The sequence below is a fragment of the Heptranchias perlo genome, chromosome 34 (genome assembly GCF_035084215.1).
Source record: "Heptranchias perlo isolate sHepPer1 chromosome 34, sHepPer1.hap1, whole genome shotgun sequence".
NCBI classification, from domain to species: domain Eukaryota; kingdom Metazoa; phylum Chordata; class Chondrichthyes; order Hexanchiformes; family Hexanchidae; genus Heptranchias; species Heptranchias perlo.
The window spans coordinates 24,857,050-24,880,516 of record NC_090358.1 but is presented as its reverse complement, the minus strand read 5'-3'; positions in this window follow the sequence as shown (position 1 = coordinate 24,880,516).

Here is a 23,467-nt window from a genome sequence, read left to right as displayed (position 1 = left end):
AAAGCAGGAACAGGGTACCGAGTTAGACGATCAGCCATGATCATTTTGAATGGCGGAGCAGGCCCGAAGGGCCGAATGGCCTACTCTTGCTCCTATTTTCTATGTTTAACATTGTAAGCCTCTTCTTTTAATCTAATACCATTGTTAATTTCTCTAATTGGCCACGGTTGGATCATTTTCCCGTAAAGTTTTTATTCTTCAAGGGAATGTATGTTGGTTGAGAATTATGAATTATTTCTTTAAATGTTCGCCATTGCTTATCTACTGTCATATCTTTTAATCTAATTTCCCAATCTACCATAGCCAATTCACCCCTCATACCTACGTAATTGGCTTTGTTTAAATTTAAGACCCTAGTTTCAGACTTAACTACATCGTTCTCAAACTCAATATGAAATTCTATCATATTATGATCACTCTTCCCCAGAGGATCCTTAACTATATGATTACTAATTAACCCTGTCTCATTACACAATAGTAGATCTAAAATAGCCTGTTCCCTAGTTAGTTCCTCGACATATTGTTCTAGAAAACTGTCTTGAGTACATTCCATGAACTCGTCCTCCAAACTACTCAGTCTCAGTTCTCTCAGACAAATATTTGGCTGGGAGTTCTTTGTTTTTAGACTGAGATTTCTTCGTTCACACTCAGAATTCTTGTGTTCAGACATATTTACCTACATTTTGGACCCCCACAAACTGACAATATCAGGATGGGGGGGGTGCAATGGACCTATTCTACAGTACCTCTGAGGAGGAGGCACATCACCATCTGTGGCAGGCACGGCGTGCAGTTCTGGGAGTTGCAGGCCCACAAGACAGAGGTGCACCACAAGGACCTGCAGAGGAGCAGAGAGGGGACCAACGGAGGGGCCAAGGTCGCGGGAGGCACTACCCAAGTGAGAGGGTCTACAGGCAAAGGCTGAGCTGCCTGGACCTCTCTGAGGAGCAGTGCCTAATGCAGGCTGAGATTGAGTCGCCAGGTGGTCGCAGACATCTGCAGCCTCCTTCATGTAGAGCTGCTCCCACTGGGCTTGGTGGCCACGCTTTGCCCGTCGCAGTTAAAGTCATCACTGCCCTCAATTTCTTTGCCTCTGGATCCTTCCAGGGTGTCACCAGTGACACCACCAGGATCTCTCAGTCATCTGCACATAAGTGCATCAGCCAGACTGAGAGGGCAGTGGGTTTTCACTCTCTGGCTGGCTTCCCATGGGTGCAGGGTGCAATTGATTGCACACACGTAGCAATACGAGCATCTGCACATGAGCCAGGACTGTCCATCAACTGAAAGGGATATCACTCCATCAAGGCGCTGCTCGTTTGCGACCACCGGAGGAGTTTCTGCAGGTGTGTGCCAAATTCCCTGGTAGCTGCCATGATTTCTTCACTTTGCGTGAGTCCAACATCTCGGCCCTCTTCCATGCACAAAACAGACTTAAGGGCTGGCCCCATGGAGACAAGGGATACCCCCTGAAGACGTGTCTCATGACATCATGGGAAACCCCACCAGCGAGGCACAGCAGCGGTACAACAACAGTCACATCACCACCAGGTCTGTCATTGAACAAGCCGTAGGAATGCTAAAGATGCGCTTCAGGTGGCTGGGTCAATCTGGGAGGGCCCTTCAGTGCTCACCAGCGAGGGTGTGTAGAATAATAGTCATGTGTTGCGTCCTGCACAACATCGCTCAACGTAGAGGGTTACAGGTGGATGAGATCCCATGTGCTCATGAAGCATCCGCACAAGATGTGGGCAGTGGTGGTGACAATTACAACATTTAATGTGCATGTAAGAAGAAATAAATATAAATGAAAACATGGCATTCTGTCAGAAACCCCTGTGCATACCCTTGGTGATTAAAAAACCTCAGCCTTTCTCTTTCTAATACTTCTACATGGTGCATCACCTGTGGCTTCAGCTGAGGTAGAGGCAGGTTGCTCAGTTCCCTGCCTTGACTGCTGAGATGCTCTTGACCGATGGCCTCTGGGTTTGGAGCCCTGTAGGGCCCTGTCAAAGACTGCTCCACCTGCACCTGCGCAGGGGCAGACTCATCCGTTGGGAGAGGAGGCAGCGTTGCGGGTACTGGTTGGAGGAGGGGGGGCGGCAACGGGTGAGACATGGGAGCAGTTTGAGTGGAGGCCCCACTTCCATGTCCCCTTTCGCCATCATCCCTCTTCTGAACCAGGGCCACATCACTCCTACCACTCTGCTAGGCAACAGCTTAGAGCACATCTGTGTCGCGTTCTAAGACCACGACTAAAGTATCTGTCCGCCTGTTTAAGGCAGGAGAAAAGTTGGCATCCTGAGTCCGCACGGCCGTCGTCATAGCCTGAATGGACTCATTTGTGAGCCGTGCTCGAAGCTCAATGGAGGCTGCCATTCTCTCCATCGCAGACATTCCCGCACTTACCAGTGCCACCAATCCACTAATGCTGGAGGTGGACTCTTCCATCCTCTCCGCTATTGTGGAGAGTGTGCGTGACACATCTTCCCGTACCTCACAAAGATGCAGCTGTACCTCTATCGTTCTCAATCTCAACGATGGCCCCTGTGGTTCAGCATCTGGATCCAGCTGAGCAGAGCTTGGAAAGGAGTGCGCCCCCCGACAATGACTCTCCACAGCTGCCCCTGCTACCAGTGTCTGCTCGTGGTCACTTGTGAGTGGTGAATCACCAGGTGACAACCCAACTACCTGTCTAACAGGACCCACCGAGGTGTGAGTATCTGCGCTGGTGCATGGATGTTTATGGTGTAACGGTGCTCCCTCAGAATGGAGCCCCTCTGAGGAATTGCCCTCTTCCGTGGCGCCTGCCTTGTCATCAATCCTTGAAGACACTGGAAGAGAACATAAAACAATATTAACAATCATCGCAGAAGTTAGTTTGCGATGAGCATCCTGAGGTGTGCGACAGGTCAATCACTGATCACATCAATTCATGTTGTGTGTGAAGGATGTTAAATTTCTGTCACCAGCTGTTTGTGTGGTGCTAGTCTCGCCATCTCCGACGGCCAGGCATTCAACCGTGTGGCTGAGCTCCAAGGCTCCTCCTCCGCCTCTGCCAGGGCCACTATTTGTGGTGGCCCCTCTCCAGTCCTACTCCTCTCCCGTGCATTTTTCGCTCTCTTCATCTACAAGGGGAGAAAGAACAGACATGAGAGTGAGTGGATGCATTGCTCTGGGTGAGGCTGACAATGAAAGAGATGCATCAGAGGGCGAGTATCAGACAGATTCATCACATTGCGTCAGGATTGGGTGAGTGGGAGCGGTGGGTTCACAAATGGAGAGGTGAGGAAGTGCACAGAAAGTGAAGGTAAGTTGATAATGAGACTTAAGCGGGTGTGAGGAGTGATGTGATGGAGTAGGCTTGGCAGGACAGAGTGGGGGGTGGAGAGTGGGTAAAGTACACCACAGGATGTGGGTGAATCAGCAACTCAACTCACTTTTCCTGACCTGGTTAGATCATTAAAACGTTTCCTGCATTGTACCCACGGCCTTGGCTCGGTGCTCCTGCTGCTCACCTCCTCTGCCACCTCAAGCCAGCCCTTCTTGGTGGCAGAGTCAGGGTGCTTTCTCCTATCACCCGAGTACAGTATGTCCCTCCATCTCCTCATACCAGCCAGTAGCAACTGAAGTGAAGAGTCGTTTAACCAGAGTGCTGCCTTAGTCCTTTGGTGCTGCATCTCTGCAAATTCCTCCTTGCTTCCTCAAAATCCATGGTTGCAATTAGGGATGGACAATAAATGCTGGTCTTGCCAATGATGCCACATCCCATGAACGAATAAAAAAAACTCAGAAAGTTTGACATGAGCCCTCACAGGAAGACATATGTGGGGCAATGCTCCAGTTACCATTGGTGGTGCTGGAGCAGAACGGGGGCAAAAATGGGCGTAGGGGGTATCAGAAAATCAGGTAGAGATTGATCTCACCAGATCTCTTCAATCATCCCTGAAAGCCTTGGGAACTCCCATTAAAAATGGCCCCTTAAATACTTCAGTTCCAAGCACACCCGCTGCACAGCTTGGAGATGCAAAACCCGAAGTTATATTAAGGGCCCTCAATTGAGTCGCGATCGCTCGAGCCAGCGCACAGAAATTTTTTCCAGGTTTCCCACGCTGAGTTCCCGCCGCCATGTTAAAATTACACCCATGCATCGGGTAGAGACGATGCAAAAAATGTCACGCAGCATTAATAGCACAAACGCTAACCTGCAGGCATCATACGTAGCAAAATCGTAAACCTGTCCTCCCTCCCAACCTCCCAGTTATTCATCGCTCCACCATTGGCAGCCGTGCCTTCAGCTGCCTGGGCCCGAAGCTCTGGAATTCCCTCCCTAAACCTCTCTATCTCTCTCTCCTTCTTTAAGATGCTCCTACTTTGATCAAGGTTTTGTTCACCTCTCCTAATATCTCCTTATGTGGCTCGGTATCAAATTTTGTTTGATGACGCTCCTGTGAAGTGCCTTGGGACATTTTACTACGTTAAAGGCGCAATATAAATTCGCCTGTGGTTATTAGATGAAAAGTAACATAACTGGTTGCCCTAACTGACTCTTTATCTGGTCAGAGTTGTGGAAAACCAGAATTACGCATAAGTGCAAAAGTGCAACCTCTACCACCTAGAAGGACAAGGGCAGCAGGCGCATGGGAACAACACCACCTGCACGTTCCCCTCCAAGTCACACACCATCCCGACTTGGAAATATATCGCCGTTCCTTCATCGTCGCTGGGTCAAAATCCTGGAACTTCCTACCTAACAGCACTGTGGGAGAACCTTCACCACACGGACTGCAGCGGTTCAAGAAGGCGGCTCACCACCACCTTCTCAAGGGCAATTAGGGATGGGCAATAAATGCTGGTCTTGCCAACGATGCCATATCCTATGAACGAATAAAAAGAAACAGAAAGTTTGACATGAGCCCTCATGGGAAGACATATGTGGGGTGATGCTCCAGTTACCACTGGTGGTGCTGGAGCAGAACGGGGGCAAAAATGGGCGTAGGGGGTGTCAGAAAATCAGGCAGAGATTGATCTCACCAGATCTCTTCAATCATCCTTGAAAGCCTTGGTAACTCCCATTAAAAAGAGGTAAGATCTTAATTATAATTTAGAGTAATTAGATGCTGATAAAGAGGTGTGCACTTGCTTTAATTCTCACCAGAAACGTGCAGAGTCTGAGGATTACCCATATTAAATGGACTTTGGCGGCAGACACAATCTGGGCCAATAGAAAGTCCTTTTAAAGGGGACCCAATGTTTTTGAAGAAAAATATTTCAACGTGGAATGATAGATTTATGCCAAGTGTTATTTCCAGTGCTGCAACTTGCCAAGTTAATTTTGAAGATTTTTGCCAAAGAGTTTTGGTCAACAGATTTTCAGTTGCTACAATTTTAATTTTGAGCAGAGGAATGCCAATGAGAATTCCTCTTTTAATTTTATTTGGGGGATGAGGAAGACGATGAAATGAGGGATATGAGGCGAGCCAGACAGCATCAGCGGCTGACCACCCTTAGATGTCCTTAGCAATGAAGCCATGTCTACAGGCCGAGGCATATGTACCTTGGCAGGTCAGAGAAAAACTGCGTTCGCTAAGGGGACGCTGACAGATTGGTGCTGCCTTCTGGAACTTGACCTGCAGCCAATCTCTATCATAGGGTTGGCAATGCCAGTGAGCGCCAAGATCTAGGCGTCTGGCTCTTTCCAAATTGCCACTAAACACTGAACATGGGAGCGTAAATTTCCACATTTAGTAAAATCCCAGTGCTGTACAGGAGCAACGAGGAGATCGTTCAACAACAACAACTTGCATTTATATAGCACCTTTAATGTAGTAAAACATCCCAAGGCGTTTCACAGGAGTGTAATCAGACACATAAGGAGATATTGGGACAGATGACCAAAAGCATGATGTGGGGGGAGAATTTTCCCCGCCCCAGAAATGCAGGTCCACCTTCCAGCTGCTCCAAGGTAGGCACCTAGGGGGAGCTTAACCCCCTCACTCATGTACGACCCTCACAGTTGCTTGCTACAAGTTGGCTGCCAGGGTTAATGCAGTCTCGAGCATCGAGAGGACCTGGAAGCTGGAATTCGGCCAAGGTATAGCTAGCCAGCATTGCCCTATATCAAATAGACTGCTAAAGTATGCAGGTCACGAGCAGTTTCCACTCAACTGTTAAACCCTGACTGGTGCTGCCTGTTCAGCCCTCAGAAAGCTGCTCTTCCCAAACTTTGTATGTATGGTCATACTGCAACAGGTACACCTGGCTACTGACACTTCAAACTCTAATTTTTTCCCATTGGGTGAGTGGCTTTACTAAGCAAGCTACTAACTACCCTGCATGATGCATGTACATCTACTCACAGGCACGCTGTGATGTAGGGTGGTCGATCTCTGCGTTCCTCCAATTCCGACCTCTTGTGCATCCCCGATTTTCATCACTCCACTATTGGCGGCCGTGCCTTCAGCTGCCTAGGCCCTAAGTTGTGGAATTCCCTCCCTAAAGCTCTATACCTCTCTCTCCTCCTGTAAGATACTCCTTAAAACCTACCTCTTTAACCAAGCTTTTGGTCACCTGTCCTAATATCTCATTATGAGGCTCAGTGGCAAATTTTGACTGATCACATTCTACTTAACTACGTTAAGGGTTTATAAGTGTGAGTTGTTGTTGTTGTTGTTGTTGTTGTTGTTGTTTGGTTAGTTGGTTGGTTGGTTGGTTGGTTGGCACATGTCCATGTGCTTTTCAAACTTCCAATATCTCAGCACTACTTTTCTGTAGTGTAGGGAACTGGATTTCAGCCAGCTTTTGAGCCTGTTCCCAAAGTGCAGTATATAAGCAAGGAAAAAAGGGACACTGCCCAATATTACAGCAGGTCGCTGACTAACAAAGGGCAAAGGGCGCAGAATTCAATTACAGTACTTCCAACTTCAAACTTCCAACATCTCAGGCTATTTTTCAACTAACATAGAATTACATAGAACTTACAGCAGAGAAACAGGCCATTCGGCCCAACTGGTCTATGTTGGTGTTTATGCTCCACATGAGCCTCCTTCCATCCTAATTCACCTAACCCTATCAGCATATTCTTCTATTCCTTTCTCCCTCATGTACTTATCGAGCAAATGCATCTATTACAGGACAAAGCAACGCATTGCAGGAGGTAACGGACCCTCATCTTAAACCCCTTAATTAATATGAACAGACCATGCTGAACATGAGTGAACCTGGAAGCATAGGAGTGAGTGGTCCATGGTGAAGCCAAAGGGCTCCTTGAAGCTCAGACCCTTGTCTTGCTATTCTTCCTCCACTCGTTCATGCTCTCACTCGCCTACTCACTAATTATGACACACTATTAGCTTTTCAATCTCTGATACAGGGGACTTTTCAACCACCATTCCAAAATGTTTTTTTTTCTGTTTCTGTAGTTGTCCTCGAAGAACAAGCAGCAGACCCAAGTGGTACCCACAAGCCCCAGCACCTCACACCACATAGTGTGACACATACCATCCATAGTAAGCACCAGCGCAGGTACATCTGCCCCACGGGGTGTCGCTAGACAGTTTCAAGTGACTACAGCAGGGGAAGCACAAAGCACGAGTGAGCAAGAGGAGCTGGTGGAGGCAGAAGAGGAGCTGGAATCTGAAGGACCAAACGCATCATTCCTCAGCTTTCGGAGACTGGGATTCAACCCTTACAGGGCAACCTTTACAAAAGGGATGTGATCTGTGCAACAGTGTTGTGTCCACTCATCAGAAGGTGTGCCAAGTAAAAATGAAGAAAGAACTTGCATTTATATACGACCTCAGGATGTCCCAAAGTGCTTTACAGCCAATGAAGTACTCTTTGAAATGCAGTCGCTGTTGCAATGTAGGAAATGCGGCAGCCAATTTGCGCACAGCAAGATCCTATAAACAGCAATGAGATAATGACCAGATAATCTGTTTTAGTGATGTTGGTTGAAAGATAAATATTGGCCAGGACACCAGGGAGAACTCCCTGCTCTTCTTCAAAGAGTGCCATGGGATCTTATGCATCCACCTGAGAGGGCAGATGGGGCCTCGGATTTAACTACTTATCCGAAAGACGGCACGTCCGACAGTACCATGCAAGACTTGACTGTAGAAGAGTCCATTACCTGAACTTGTGCAGTGATACATGACCCTTTAACAGAACTGCAGGCAACTCCAGAGCTACCTGCAGTTACATGTGGACTTCACCAAGAAGCTTTGCCACTTATGCTTCTTTTGAAAGTAAAAGCAAGTAGCGTTTTTTAGTGAATCAAGGTCCCCAGTGTAGTTAACATTCTCTAAATTAAGAGTAATTTAAAGGAGTAAACTCCTTAAGGGAGTAACTAACGAGCTTAATCTAAGGCAAGTCATGGCAGCAGAGCTCGCACCCGTGATATGCTCCTCCTGCACTATGTGGGAAGTCATGGACACTACAGGTGTCCCTGGCGACCATGTGTGCAGGAAGTGTGTCCAGCTGCAGCTACTGGCTAACCCCATTCCGGAGCTGGAGCTGCGTGTGGATTCACTGTGGAGCATCCGCAATGCTGAGATTATCGTGGATAGCATGTTCAGTGAGGTAGTCACACCACAGGTAAAGATTACGCAGGCAAAAAGGAAATGGGTGACTGCCAGGCAAAGTAAAAGGACTAGGCGGGTAGAGCAGGTGTCCCCTGGGGCCATCTCCCTCTCAAACAGATATTCCGCTTTGGATATTGTTGGGGAAGATTGCTGTGCGCAGGGGAATGCAGCAAGATCCAAGACCGTGGCACCACGAGTGACTCAGCTGCACAGGAGGGGACGAAAAAGAATGGGAGAGCGATAGTGATAGGGGATTCCATCGTAAGGGGAACAGATAGGCGTTTCTGAGGCCACAGACGTGACTCCAGGATGGTATGTTGCCTCCCTGGTGCTAGGGTCAAGGATGTCATGGAGCGGCTGCAGGACATTTGCAGGACATTCTGAAGGGGGAGGGTGAACAGCCAAAGGTCGTGGTCCATATAGGAGGCAACTACATCGGTAAAAAAATGGGATGAGGTCCTGCAAGCAGAATATAGGGAATTAGGAAATAAATTAAAAAGCAGGACCTCTAAGGTAGTAATCTCAGGATTACTCCCAGTGTCACGTGCTAGCGAGAGCAGAAATAGGAGAATAGACCAGATGAATGCGTGGCTTGAGAGATGGTGTAGGAGGGAGGGGTTTAAATTCCTGAGGCATTGGGACCGGTTCTGGGAAAGGCGGGACCTGTACGAGCTGGACGGGTTGCACCCAAGCAGAACCGGGACCAATATCCTCGCGGGGGCATTTGCTAGTTCTGTTGGGGAGGGTTTAAACTAGTATGGCAGGGGGATGGGAACCAAAGGGCAGGTACAGATGGGACAAATTCAGACCAGGAAACAGGAAGTAGAAAAGCAGTTAGTGACGTAGTTAGCAACTCAGAAAGGCAAAAGAAGCAAAGGTTAAATAAATAGTGTTCAGCACAGGAATTTGACGGGGTTAAAGGGTATATACTTCAATGCAAGGAGTATTACAAACAAAGCAGATGAGCTAAGGGCACAGATAGACACGTGGCAGCATGATATCATCGCTATAATGGAAACCTGGCTTAAGAGGGGGATAACTGGCAGCTCAATATCTCTGGATATAGAGTTTTCAGGCAGGATAGAGTGGGTGATAAAAAAGGAGGGGGGGTAGCATTATTGGTTAAAGAATCAATTACAGTTGTGAGAAGGGATGATATGCTAAATGGATCATCAATTGAGGGCATATGGGTTGAGCTAAGAAATAAAAAAGGAGCAGTCACACTACTAGGGGTGTACTATAGACCCCCGAATATCGAAAGGGAGTTAGAAGAACAAATATATAGGCAAATTTCTGACTGAAAAAATAAGAGGGCAATAATAGTAGGGGACTTCAACTACCCGAACATCAACTGGGATTCAAACAGTGTGAGGGGAACAAAATTCTTGATCGGTGTCCAGGAGAAGTTTTTTAGCCAGTACGTGACAAGCCCAACAAGAGGGGATGCAATTCTAGATTTAGTCCTGGGAAATGAAGATGGGCAAGTGGGTGAAGTGACAGTGGGTGACCATATTGGGGATAGTGACCACAATTCAGTTAGTTTCAGCATTATTATGGAAAAGGACAGAGTTAAATCAGGAGTAAATGTTTCAAATTGGGGGAAGGCAAATTTTACAGAACTAGGAGGTGATTTGGCAGAAGTGGACTGAACACAACTACTTGAGGAGAAATCTGTGGCAAGTCAGTGGGAGGCACTAAAAAGTGAAATTCTACGGGTACAATGCAGACACATCCCCTCAAAGAAAAAGGGTGGCACTGCCAAATTTAAAGCCCCCTGATTGTCTAGAAGTATACGGGGCAAGATAAAACAGAAAAAGAAAGTTTATGACTGTCACAGAAAACTAAATACTGCAGAAAGCCTAGAGGAGTATAGAAAGTACAGGGATGACGTAAAAAAGGAAATAAGGAAAGCAAAGAGAGCGCATGAAAAAATATTAGCTAGTAAGATTAAAGAAAACCCAAAGATGTTTGATCAGTACATTAAGAACAAGAGGATAGCTAAGGAAAAGGTGGGACCTATCAGGGATGATAAGGGTAACTTGTGTGTAGAAGCAGCGGATGTGGGTAGGGTTTTAAATGAATATTTTGTCTCTGTAATTCACAAAGGAAAGGGATGATCCGGACGTAGTAGTTAAAGAGAAGAAGTGTGAAATATTGGATAAGGTAAACATAACGAGAGAGGAAGTACTAGAGGGACTGGAATCCTTGAAAGTTGATAAGTCACCAGGGCCGGATGGATTGTTTCCTAGGCTATTGAAGGAAGCCAGGGAGGAAATAGCGGATGCTCTGAGGATCATTTTCCAATCCTCACTGGATACAGGGGAGGTACCGGAGGACTGGAAGACTGCAAACGTAAAAAGGGTACGAGGGAAAGGCCGAACAATTATAGGTCGGTCAGTCTTACCTCGGTGGTGGGCAAACTATTAGAATCAATACTGAGAGATAGGATGAACTGTCATTTGGAAAGGCATAGTTTAATCAGGGATAGTCAGCATGGATTTGTTCAGGGAAGGTCATGCCTTACAAATCTGATTGAATCCTTTGAGGAAGTGACAAGGAGGATTGATGAGGGTAGTGCAGTGGATGTTGTCTACATGGATTTTAGTAAGGCATTTGACAAGGTCCCATATGGCAAACTGGTCAGAAAGGTAAAAGCCCATGGGATACAGGGAAATGTGACGAATTGGATCCAAAATTGGCTCAGTAACAGGAAACAAAGGGTAAAAGTCGATGGATGTCTTTGCGAATGGAAATCTGTTTCCAGTGGTGTGCCACAGGGCTCAGTGTTGGATCCCTTGCTGTTTGTGGTATATATTAATGATTTGGACTTGAATGTAGGGGGCATGATTGGCAAATTTGTAGACGACACAAAAATTGGCCGTGTAGTTGATAGTGAAGAGGATAGCTGTAGACTCCAAGAAGATATCAATGGGTTGGTGGAGTGGGTGGAAATGGAGACAAATGGAGTTCAACCCGGAGAAGTGTGAGGTAATGCACTTAGGGAGGGCAAACAGTAAAAGGCAATACGCAGTAAACGGGGATATATTGAGAGGGGTAGAGGAAGTGAGGGACCTTGGAGTGCATGTGCACAGGTCCCTGAAGGTGGCAGTACAGGTAGATAAGGTTGTGAAGAAGGCATACGGAATGCTCTCCGTTATTAGCCAAGGTATAGAATACAAAAGCAGGGATGTAATGATGGAACTGTATAAAACACTGGTAAGGCCACAGCTGGAATATTATGTGCAGTTCTGGTCACCACATTACAGGAAAGACGTAATTGCTCTGGAGAGAGTGCAGAGAAGATTTACAAGAATGTTGTGGAGATGCCGGTGATGGACTGGGGTTGACAATTGTAAACAATTTTACAACACCAAGTTATAGTCCAACAATTTTATTTGAAACAATTTCAAATAAAATTGTTGGACTATAACTTGGTGTTGTAAAATTGTTTACAATTACAAGAATGTTGCCAGGGCTTGAAAATTACAGCTTCGAGGAGAGATTGGATGGGCTGGGGTTGTTTTCCTTGGAGCAGAGGAGGCTGAGGGGAGACTTGATTGAGGTGTACAAAATTGTGAGGGGCCTAGATAGAGTAGACAGGAAGTACCTGCTTCCCCTAGCGGAGAGTTCAAGAACTAGAGGACATAGATTTAAGCTGATTGGCGGAAGGATTGGAGGGGACATGAGGAAAAACTTTTTACACAGAGGGTGGTGGGTGTATGGAATTCGCTGCCGGAATTGGTGGTAGAGGCAGGGACCCTCAACTCTTTTAAAAAGTACCTGGACCTGCACCTAAAGTGCTGTAAGCTGCAGGGCTACGGGCTGGTGCTGGAAGGTGGGATTAGAATGGGCACCTGGTTGTTCTTCGAGCCGGCGCGGACACGATGGGCCGAATGGCCCCCTTCTGTGCTGTATCTTTTCTATGGTTCTAAAAGCACTCCAATTACTTCACATGTGCGTGCTCACCCGCTGAAATCAGGCACGCTTTAAATGCTACAAGTGTGTACATGTGGAGGAAGCAGGATTTTGCTCCAAGTTTATGGCATTGATTGGTTTATTTATTTACTTGCTTATATTGGCGGGGTATCGAAAGGGAGCAGCAGTTGATGCCAGAACAGTAGGTGGAGGGATGAAATTGGCCGTGTAGTGTGGAACTCTGACAGTGAACTGACCTGCAGCTATACTGCTACCAGTTGCTGGCCAAAGCAAATTGAAACATACATTGTGATAGTTATATTTGTTCCAAAATTGGCCAATTCAGAAATAAACTACACTTTTGTTTTCAGCCAGCTTTTGAGCCTGTTCCCAAAGTGCACTATAAGCATGGCAAAAGGAGACACTGCACAATATTACAGCTGGTCACTGACTAACAGTTACTATGCTCTGAATGAGTGTAAAGGGCACACAATTCAATTACAGTACTTGGCAAGAAATGGACTAGAATGAACTACTATGGAATCATGCACTCATGTGTTGGCGTGGCTCAATTGGTGGCTCGCTTGATTGGCACCCCATCCACCACCCTAAACATTCACTCCCTTCATCACCGGCGCACAGTGGCTGCGGTGTGTACCACCCACAGGATGCACTGCTGCAACTCGCCAAGGCTTCTTCAACAGCACCTCCCAAACCCGCAACCTCTACCACCTAGAAGGACAAGAACAGCAGGTACATGGGAACAACACCACCTGCATGTTCCCCTCCAAGTCACACACCATCCTGACTTGGAAATATATCGCCATTCCTTCATCGTCGCTGGGTCAAAATCCTGGAACTCCCTTCCTAACAGCACTGTGGGAGAACCTTCACCACATGGACTGCAGCGGTTCAAGAAGGCGGCTCACCACCACCTTCTCAAGAGCAATTAAGGATGGGCAATAAATGCTGGCCTCGTCAGCGACGCCCACATCCCATGAACGAATAAAAAAAAATTGATAGCTCTCTTGCCTCTGAGTCTGAAGATTTTATGTTCAAGTCCCATTCCAGAGACTTGAATACAAAATCAAGCTTATTGAAACATACAAGATTCTGAGGGGACTCAATAGGGTAGATGCTGAGAGGATGTTATCCCTCATGGGGGAATCTAAAACTAGGGGGCAGAGTCTCAGAATAAGGGGTTGCCTGTTTAAGATGGAAATGAGGAGGAATTTCTTCTCCCAGAGGGTTGTGAATCTTTGGAATTCTTTACCCCAAAAAGCTGCAGAAGCTGAGTCATTGAATACATTCAAGGCTGAGTTAGACAAATTTTTGATCAGCAAGGGAGTCAAAGGATATGGGGAAAGGGCAGGAAAGTGGAGTTGAGGTAAAAATCAGATCAGCCATGATCTCATTAAATGGCGGAGCTGGCTCAAGGGCTGAATGGCCTCCTCCTGCTCCTATCTCTTATGGTCTTATGGTCTAAGCTGACACTCCAGTGTTTTACTGAGGGAGTGCTGCACTGTCGGAGGTGCCATCTTTTGGATGAGGCATTAAACCGAGGTCCTCACTGCCCTCTCAGATGGATGGAAAAGATCCCTTGGCACTACTTCAAAGGAGAGCAGAGGAGTTCTCCACAGTGTCCTGGCCAATATTTATCCCTCAACCGACATCACTAAAATAGATCGTCTAGTCACTATCACATTGCTGTTTGTGGAAACTTCCTGTGCGCAAATTGGCTGCCGCGTTTCCTACATTACAACAGTGACTACACTTCAAAAATGCTTCATTGGCTGTAAAGCACTTTGGGAGGGTGTGAGGTCGTAAGAGGCGCGATAGAAATGCAAGTCTTTCTTTTTTCTTTATTACACCCATTGAGAACACCAGAAACTCTTTCCAACAACCAGTTTGAATGGTGTGCTCAATTGAACGCAGTTGCAAACAACTAAGTCACAAGGCAATGAATGAGCAGCAGTGTTGTGTAAGTTAGTCGAGCACATTTATATCATCTACCAGTGCTTGAAGAGTTTCTGGGCCCATGGGTAATCTAAAACACTATTCAGTGTAACAACGAGCAAAATGTGCTCAATGCAATGGGAACACCAACACCTCCAGGTTCCCCTCCTAGTTACACACCATCCTGACTTGGACAAACTCTCTGGAGTTTAGAAAAATGAGGGGTGATCTCATTGAAACATGTAAGATTCTGAGAGGGCTTGACAGAGTAGATGCTGAGAGGATGTTTCCCCTGGCTGGAGAGTCCAGAACCAAGGGGCGTATTCTCAGGTTAAGGGGTCGAACATTTAGGACTGAGATTAGGAGGAATTTCTTCACTCAGATGGTCATGAATATTTGGAATTCTCTACCCCAGAGGGCTGTGGAGGCTCAGTCGTTGAGTATATTCAAGACTAAGATCAATAGATTTTTGGACTCTAAGGGAATCAAAGGATATGGGGATTGGGCGAGAAAGAGGAGTTGAGGTCGAAGATCAGCCATGATCTTATTGAATGTCGGAGCAGGCTCCAGGGGTCATATGGCCGACTCCTACTCCAATTTCTTATGTTCTTATGACATATATCGCTGTTCCTTCATCTTCACTGAGTCAAAATCCTGGAACTCCCCACCTAACAGCACTATGAGAGCATTTTCATCACATGGACTTCAGTAGTTCAAGAAGTAGGTCCACCACCATCTTCTCGAGGGAAACTAGGGATGGGCAATTGCCAGAGACGCCCACATCCCGAGAATTTTTTTTAAAATTTAGGGTGTTCAGTTCGAGACTGTGTAAAATCACTGAACTGATATCACATTGTGCAATATTAGTATACAAACAGACCCATTTGGATGAAGTTACTTGGTTTGCTATTTTAACCCTTTGAGCAGATGTGATAACATCGCCATTAAAATAGCAGACAAAGTAATTTCGCACCATTGTCTTAAGCATCTGTGCACTATGACCTCAAGCCACCATCTGAACCCGAGGGCTAGATGGTTTTAACACCTTCTGAGCGATAGTGCCGAGAGGAGACCCGAGCCTCATTACCATATGGCCGCTAGTCTGCGGCGCATCCAAATGGGCGCCCCACGGCACATCAAGGGCATTGGGCTAATGCAAAATAGGGCAGACCAGAGGCCGAACCGGTTAGGATCAAGGTGGGGGGGGGGGGGTCAGTCGTTCACAGAGGTGGGGGGGTTCCAAGGGCAGCAGTGGCCCACATTATTAGTTTGGAGCCCAGAGGAGCAGTCCTGGCCCCACTAAAATAAATAAAAACTTACCTTATTAGCTGGACCTCCAGGTGAAACTGGGCAGAGCTTGCACAGCGCTCGTCACACCCAGTTGTGTCCCAAAATGCCTGGGGATCAACCCTGGTTCAATGAGGAGTGTAGAAGAGAGGCCAGGAGCAGCACCAGGTGTACCTAAAAATGAGGTGCCAACCTGGTGAAGCTATAACACAGACTACATGCATGCTAAATGCGGAAGCAATACAGTATAGACAGAGCTAAGCGATCCCACAACCAACGGATCAGATCAAAGCTCTGCAGTCCTGCTACATCCAGTCGTGAATGGTGGTGGACAATTAAACAACTAACGGGAGGAGGAGGTTCCGTTAACATCCCCATCCGCAATGGTGGCAGAGTCCATCCCATGAGTGCAAAAGATAAGGCTGAAGCGTTTGCAACCATCTTCAGCCAGAAGTGCCGAGTGGATGATCCATCTCGGCCTCCTCCTGAGATCCCCACCATCACAGAAGCCAGTCTTCAGCCAATTCGATTCACTCCACATGATATCAAGAAAAGGCTGAGTGCACTGGATACAGCAAAGGCTATGGGCCCCGACAACATCCCGGCTGTAGTGCTGAAGACTTGTGCTCTAGAACTAGCTGTGCCTCTCGCCAAACTGTTCCAATACAGCTACAATACTGGCATCTACCCGATAAATTTGGAAAATTGCCCAGGTATGTCCTGTCCATAAAAAGCAGGACAAATCCAATCCGGCCAATTACCGCCCATCAGTCTACTCTCAATCATCAGCAAAGTGATGGAAGGTGTTGTCGACAGTGCTATCAAGCGGCACTTACTCACCAATAACCTGCTCACTGATGCTCAGTTGGGTTCCGCCAGGACCTCTCGGCTCCAGACCTCATTACAGCCTTGGTTCAAACATGGACAAAACAGCTGATTTCCAGAGGTGAGGTGGGAGTGACTGTCCTTGACATCAAGGCAGCATTTAACCGAGTGTGGCATCAAGGAGCCCTAGTAAAATTGAAGTCAATGGGAATCAGGGGAAAACTTTTCAGTGGCTGGAGTCATACCTAGCACAATGAAAGATGGTAGTGTCTGTTGGAGGCCAATCATCTCAGCCCCAGGACATTGCTGCAGGAGTTCCTCAGGGCAGTGTCCTAGGCTCAAGCATCTTCAGCTACTTCATCAATGACCTTCCCTCTACCATAAGGTCAGAAATGGGGATATTCGCTAATGATTTCACAGTGTTCAGTTCCATTCGCAACCCCACAGATAATGAAGCAGTCCGTGCCCGCAGGTGCCAGGCAATGACCATCTCCAACAAGAGAGACCCTGGCCACCTCCCCTTGACATTCAACGGCATTACCATCGCCGAATCCCCCACCATCAATATCCTGGGGGTCACCATTGATCTGAAACTAAACTGGACCAGCCACACAAATACTGTGGCTAGAAGAGCAGGTTAGAGGCTGGATATTCTGCGGAGAGGGACTCACCTCCTGACTCCCCAAAGCCTTTCCACCATCTACAAGGCACAAGTCAGGAGTGTGATGGAATACTCTGCACTTGCCTGGATGAGTGCAGCTCCAACAACACTCAAGAAACTCGACACCATCTAAAGCAAAGCAGCCCACTTGATTGGCACCCCATCCACCACCTTAAATATTCACTCCCTCCCCCACTGGCACACCGTGGCTGCAGTGTGTACCATCTACAAGATTCACTGCAGCAACTCGCCAAGGCTTCTTCAACAGCACCTCCTAAACCCACAACCTCTACCACCTAGAAGGACAAGATGAGCAGGTGCATGGGAACAACACCACCTGCACGTTCCCCTCCAAGTCACACACCATCCCGACTTGGAAATATATCGCCGTTCCTTCATCATCGCTGGGTCAAAATCCTGGAACTCCCTTCCTAACAGCACTGTGGGAGAACCTTCACCGCACGGACTGCAGCGATCCAAGAAGGCGGCTCACCACCACCTTCTCAAGGGCAATTAGGGATGGGCAATAAATGCTGGCCTCACCAGCGATGTCCACATCCCATGAATGAATTTAAAAAATGGTAATGGGGATCCTAAGTATGTCATAAGACCCTGATTTGCACAGTAAAAGGGCCTATCCGATGAATCAGGTGAGCTCTCCAGCCACTCAGCAGTAGGCGCTTCCGAAGATGGCGTCGCAGGGATTTGGCGCGTGAACAGGACGCTAAGGTTTTTACCACCATTTATGGGGCACAAAAGTCCCATTTCCACCCAACGACACCAGTGAAAATCTCCCCCCCCCCATATGTTTTGATCTCCATCACATCCCCATAAGCTCCTCTCAGTGTCCCATCTATCATCTTTGAACCAATGCTAACTCCACATCCAATTTAGGTCTCATTATAATTGTTGCAGAAAAGATTAAAGCATACAAGAGCAAGCAGATTGTTTCTCAGCCTTTAGCCGCTTGCATTTTTGAACTATATTCTTCAGAGTTTTCAGAAAGCAAGGGGTGATTTTAGCCTTGGCAACACTTGGCGATGGGCAGTTAAAATCGCTGGGGAGACATACCTGCTGCAATCTTCAATTTTAACCTGCACTTCTGATCAGGGAGAAGGCACCCATCAGAATTCGATGGGGCTCATCTTTAAGTATGCAAATCGGGGCCTGACTGCTATTTTAACTGGTGGGGAAGCCATTGTGGCTGTCCCACCAATTGAAGTTAGCGGGAAGAGGAGTCAGGGTCAAAAGAAGCCCAAAGGGATAAGATTTTAACGCCCTCCCATGCCCTCGGGCTCCCTCCCACCATCCAATCGCGAGACCCTCCTGAAAACCCGCTAAGACTACTTACCTGAGTAACTTACCATTCCTTCGGCCCCTGCCAGCCAGCCAGCTGCCGCTTTCTACCGGTTTCAACCAGGCAACTGACCGAGGTCATGCAGACGAATCCCAGGGAGATAAATTGCCCAGGGCCCACGCTGGCGATATCTGGGGATTTGCTGCTCCCCTCAGCCCCCCGCCCCGTGACTAGTATGAGATTCCTGACCTTTCCCAAACTCCATTCAATTATTCTGCATAGTTTGCACAGCGCCCATTTAAAATGGATTTTTGTGTTAGTATGAAATGATTGTTACTCAAATAAAAGCATTATTTTTCCAGTCTTGCTAAAAATGTTGTACTAATAATTGAACCGAGCACTTTGAACACAACACATGCCCACTGACTGCATCAATCTGGACCCGCAGTATACAGTAACCACAATCCTTACAGAGTACTTTAAACAGTGAATTTCTGAGAAATAATTAGTGCGATACAACCCGTTTATAGAACAAAGGAAGGGATCTGTCACAACAATATGTCTCCCAGAAAAAGAAGGCTCCATTCACCTGGCACTTCCAGCAATTTAATTATACAGCGCTGGCAGAAACCGCAACTAGATAATTAGTGAGAGACAGTGGGGAGTTCAATGTAAAATACATGTGGTCCTCTAAAGTACTGTGTACTCCACAGTGCCAGACCGATTCGGATCAATGTTTCAACAGCAAGCGCCAATGGCAGAAACTAATTAAGCTCTGTCTAGTTTAAACATACAGTACGCACAAAAGGGATAAAAGTACCCATAGCTCGCAGGCAGTGAAATGGGAGTCGGCATCTTTACCTTTTTGTTTGACACAGTCTCAGGAATTCATAGTTTCATAAAAGATCAAGTACGTTTGTGGGCGTTACCCGTTGTGCACAGTTAACTGGCCAAGCACCTGCCAGAATGTTGCTCGCCTAACTAAACACCCACACTACCGGGATAAATGGCGCACTGCAGGCCAGTGGAGATTGCAGTTTCGGTGAAAAATGGAAGGGGATCCCAGAAGGCGGAGAGCACGGTTCACGGATTGAGTCAGGCTGATTATAGTGAATGGTGGTAGAGGAGGCTGGAAGGATATTGAGAAGATATCAGATCTGAAGAAAAGTGTCAAGGTGAGAAATTAAAATGTATGAATACACATATGTTGTTGTTATATAGAGACTGCCATATAAAGAGACTGCCATATATAGAGACTGGTAGATATAGAGACTGCAATGTATGCAAGGTATGACTGCCGTATATAGAGACTGCATTATATAGACTGCCATATGTAGAGACCGCCATATATAGAGACTGCCATATCTAGGACTGCAATATATGGGGTCTGCCATATGTAGAAACTACAATGTATGGAGACTGCCATATATAGAGGCTACTATATATAGATACTGCACTGTATGCAATGTATGATTGCTGTACATAGAGACTGCCATATATAGAGACTGCAATGTATGGAGACTTCCATATATAGAGTGCCATATGTAGGGACTGCAATTTATAGACTGCCATATATGGAGACTGCAATATGTGGAGACTGCTGTATATAGAGACTGCCAGTGATGATGAGGTTGCTGATGACAATCAAAGTATATTACAGGGCATCACATCAGCTTAGGATACTTAACCTGGAATGATTCAATGTCATTCTGCAAATGCAGCAGAAAAGGAAGCAATTAATATGATTGAGAACTAGTCCAATAGGATCAAAAAGGACAACCTGGAATGATGGAGCTAAGAAAGATTGAACACTGACAATAATGCACAGATACAACTGAGGATTACAATGCACTCAGTCAACTCTCAAACATCCTCACAAGCTTTCTGTAGTCAAGGTACTTTGCATTCAGGTAAGCTGTTCATATCACCATGGAACTGGTACTGCTGTCTACAGTATGCAGCACAGATTATATTCTCATTCAATTCATGTTTATCTTCTCCTTGCAGCTGCAACAGAAGGCGTAGACCACAGGTAGATGGAAGGAATCAGCAAGCCAAATGTTTTACCCTCTGAAGAAGGTATCATGGAACTGACGGGCTGGGAAACTACACAGAATGGATGGGGCACATGCTGAAGGGGAGCAATACACTCCTGGGTTGCCTGATTCTAACTGCATATCTTCTCTGCAAATGTTTCACAGTAAGAGTAAAGCAGTAACCGTGTTACACAGCAACATGTGTCACATATTGTTTGTGGAGCAGCAATGTGACCACCTATTGGCATATTCTTATCAGGTAACTTCTTTGAGCAAGTGACAATCCAAGTGGACTGCAGTAAGCCCTGTGACATGGTGTACCTCGATTTCCAAAAGACCTTCGGCAAAGTTCCACATGAAAGGCTTTTAACTAAAGTCAAAGCTGTGAGGAATCAGGATAAACCCTGGGAATGGCTAAGAAAATGGCTGGAGTAGGAAACAACAAGTACTCTAGAGGAGTTATGCCAAAATAGGGGGAAGTACTGTTGGGAGCTCGGTGTTGGGGCCACTAATGTTTCCAATTCTCATCAATGACCTGGATTCACAAATTCAATGCAAAGTGGTCAAGAAAGAACAGGATGTAATAGGGTGGAGTGTAAGACTCATAAATGACAAAAGGGATGATGGTGTAAGGCAAGGAGGGTGGTAATGGGACAAGTTAAGAAACAAAAGATGGGTCTAGAGGAGCTGTAAATGGCAACAGCAGAAGCATTGCCAGCACCTGCTGTCTGAAAAAATGAGAGGGGTGATTATGATCAATGCTGATGATGAAAGGTTGTAAAGTGCCTAATGAGGTGCTGTTCCTCAAGCTTCCATTGAGCTTCACTGAAACAGTGTAAGAGGTCAGAGTGGGAGTGGGACAGGGAATTAAAATGGCGAGTGACTGGAAGCTCAGGGTCACACTTGCGGACTGAGTGGAGGTGCTCAGCAAAGCGATCACCCAATCTGCGTTTGGCCTCCCCATTGCGGAGGAGACCGCATTGTGAGCAGTGAATACAGTATACTAAATTGAAAGAAGTACAAGTAAATCGCTGCTTCACCTGGAAGGAGTGTTTGGGGCCCTGGACGGTGGGAAGGGAGGAGGTGAAAGGGCAGGTGTTGCTTCTCCTGCGCTTGGAATGGGAAGGTCCTGTGGGTAGGGGAGCCGGTGTTGGGGGTGATGGAAGAGTGGACCAGGGTGTTACGGAGGGAACAGTCCATTTGGAAAGGGGAGAGGAGGGGAAGATGTATTTGGTGGTGGCATCGCGCTGGAGGTGGCGGAAATGGCAGAGGATGATCCGTTGAATGTGGAGGCTGGTGGGGTGGAAGGTGAGGACAAGGGGGACCCTATCGTGGTTCTGTGAGGGAGGGGAAGGGGTGAGGGCAGAAGTGCGGAAAATGGGACTGACACAATTAACCACAGTGGAGGGGAATCCTCGGCTGAAGATAAAGGACAACATATCGGAAGTACTGGAGCGGAAGATGGCATCATCAACAGATGCGACAGAGATGGAGAAACTGGGAGAATAGAAGAGTCCTTGCAGGAAGCAGGGTGAGAGGAAGTGTAATCAAGGTAGCTGTGGGAGTCGGTGGGCTTATGGTAGGTATTGGTGGACACCCTATCCCCAGAAATGGAGATAGAGAAGTTGAGGACGTGAAGAGAAGAGTTGGAGATGGACCATGTGAAGTAATGGGAGGGGTGGAATTTGGAAGCAAAGTTGAGGGAGTGAGTGGAGTCAAAGGAGAAGTTGTTCAATGTAAGAACAAGTTCAACCAGGCGGAGGTGGGTGGTGGTAGATGGGTTCTAGTTGGACCTCTGTTCAAGGAAGAAGCGGAGGGTCCGCAGGCTGTCCTGGTCGGGGATGGAAGTGTAGAGGGACTGGATGCCAACAAGCAGCAAGTCAGGCCCTCTAGGTAAATCAAGCCTCACCATGGGAGTCAGCATCATCACCACGTGTAGTAATCACTCGTCCAGAGACACACACTCTGGAAAGTTTCAGTGATTTAGAGGAGAAAGGACAGGTATGGAAGGGTCACAAGTGATCGCTGAAGATGTAGTGGCTACCGTTGGGGGAAAGTGCAACATCACCATGCTTAGCAGCTTCACGATTCCAATTTCATGGGGCCAGCTTTGGAACGGGCGATACTGCAGGCTTCCAAATAGGTGAGCTGGTCCTTTTTCATTTTGCAGAGCATGATGCAAACCATTGGCGCTTGGCTGTGTGATCTAGTACAGCATCGCTGGCATCTACAGAGGAGACCACAGACACGCAGGTGTGGAGCATCTCTTAGGAATATTACTAATGCCGCTGAGGCACTGACGTCCACACTCCAAGACATGATAATGGCCAACTTCAACAACAAGAACTTGCATTGCTTCAACGCGCTTGGTGACAGACTCCAGTGGAACATGAATGTGGCATTCAGACATTTGGTGCAGTGCAACACGCCATGCATGAACAGAGTAATAGCCTGTAATAAAAACAGAAAATGCTGGAAATACTCAGCAAGTCAGGCAGCATCTGAAGAAAGAAACAGAATTAACGTTTCAGGTCGATGACCCTTCGTCAGAACTCAGTAATAGCCTACTTGAGGACTGAACGTCCAGCATGGGCATGTGGTTAGTAGCACAGGAACAGGTGGATGGGTCTCAAATGGCCACCAGTCCCTTTCCCTGCAGCTGTCTCCAGACATGTGACTGGAGAAGCCCTGAAAGTATGCTGACCCCCATAGATAGAACAGAATGGGCTATTCGTGGCGTGTCTGCCACCCATTAAGGCAGCTGAATCACAAGCAGATCTACAGCAGGCTGTGCTGGATCCTATGATCCATTAAGTTTCAATTCATAAAAACCTCTATATTTTACCTTTATAAGAATTTGTAGCTGCCAAACTTGTATGTAGGAGTAGGTGAAAAATACACAAGCCTT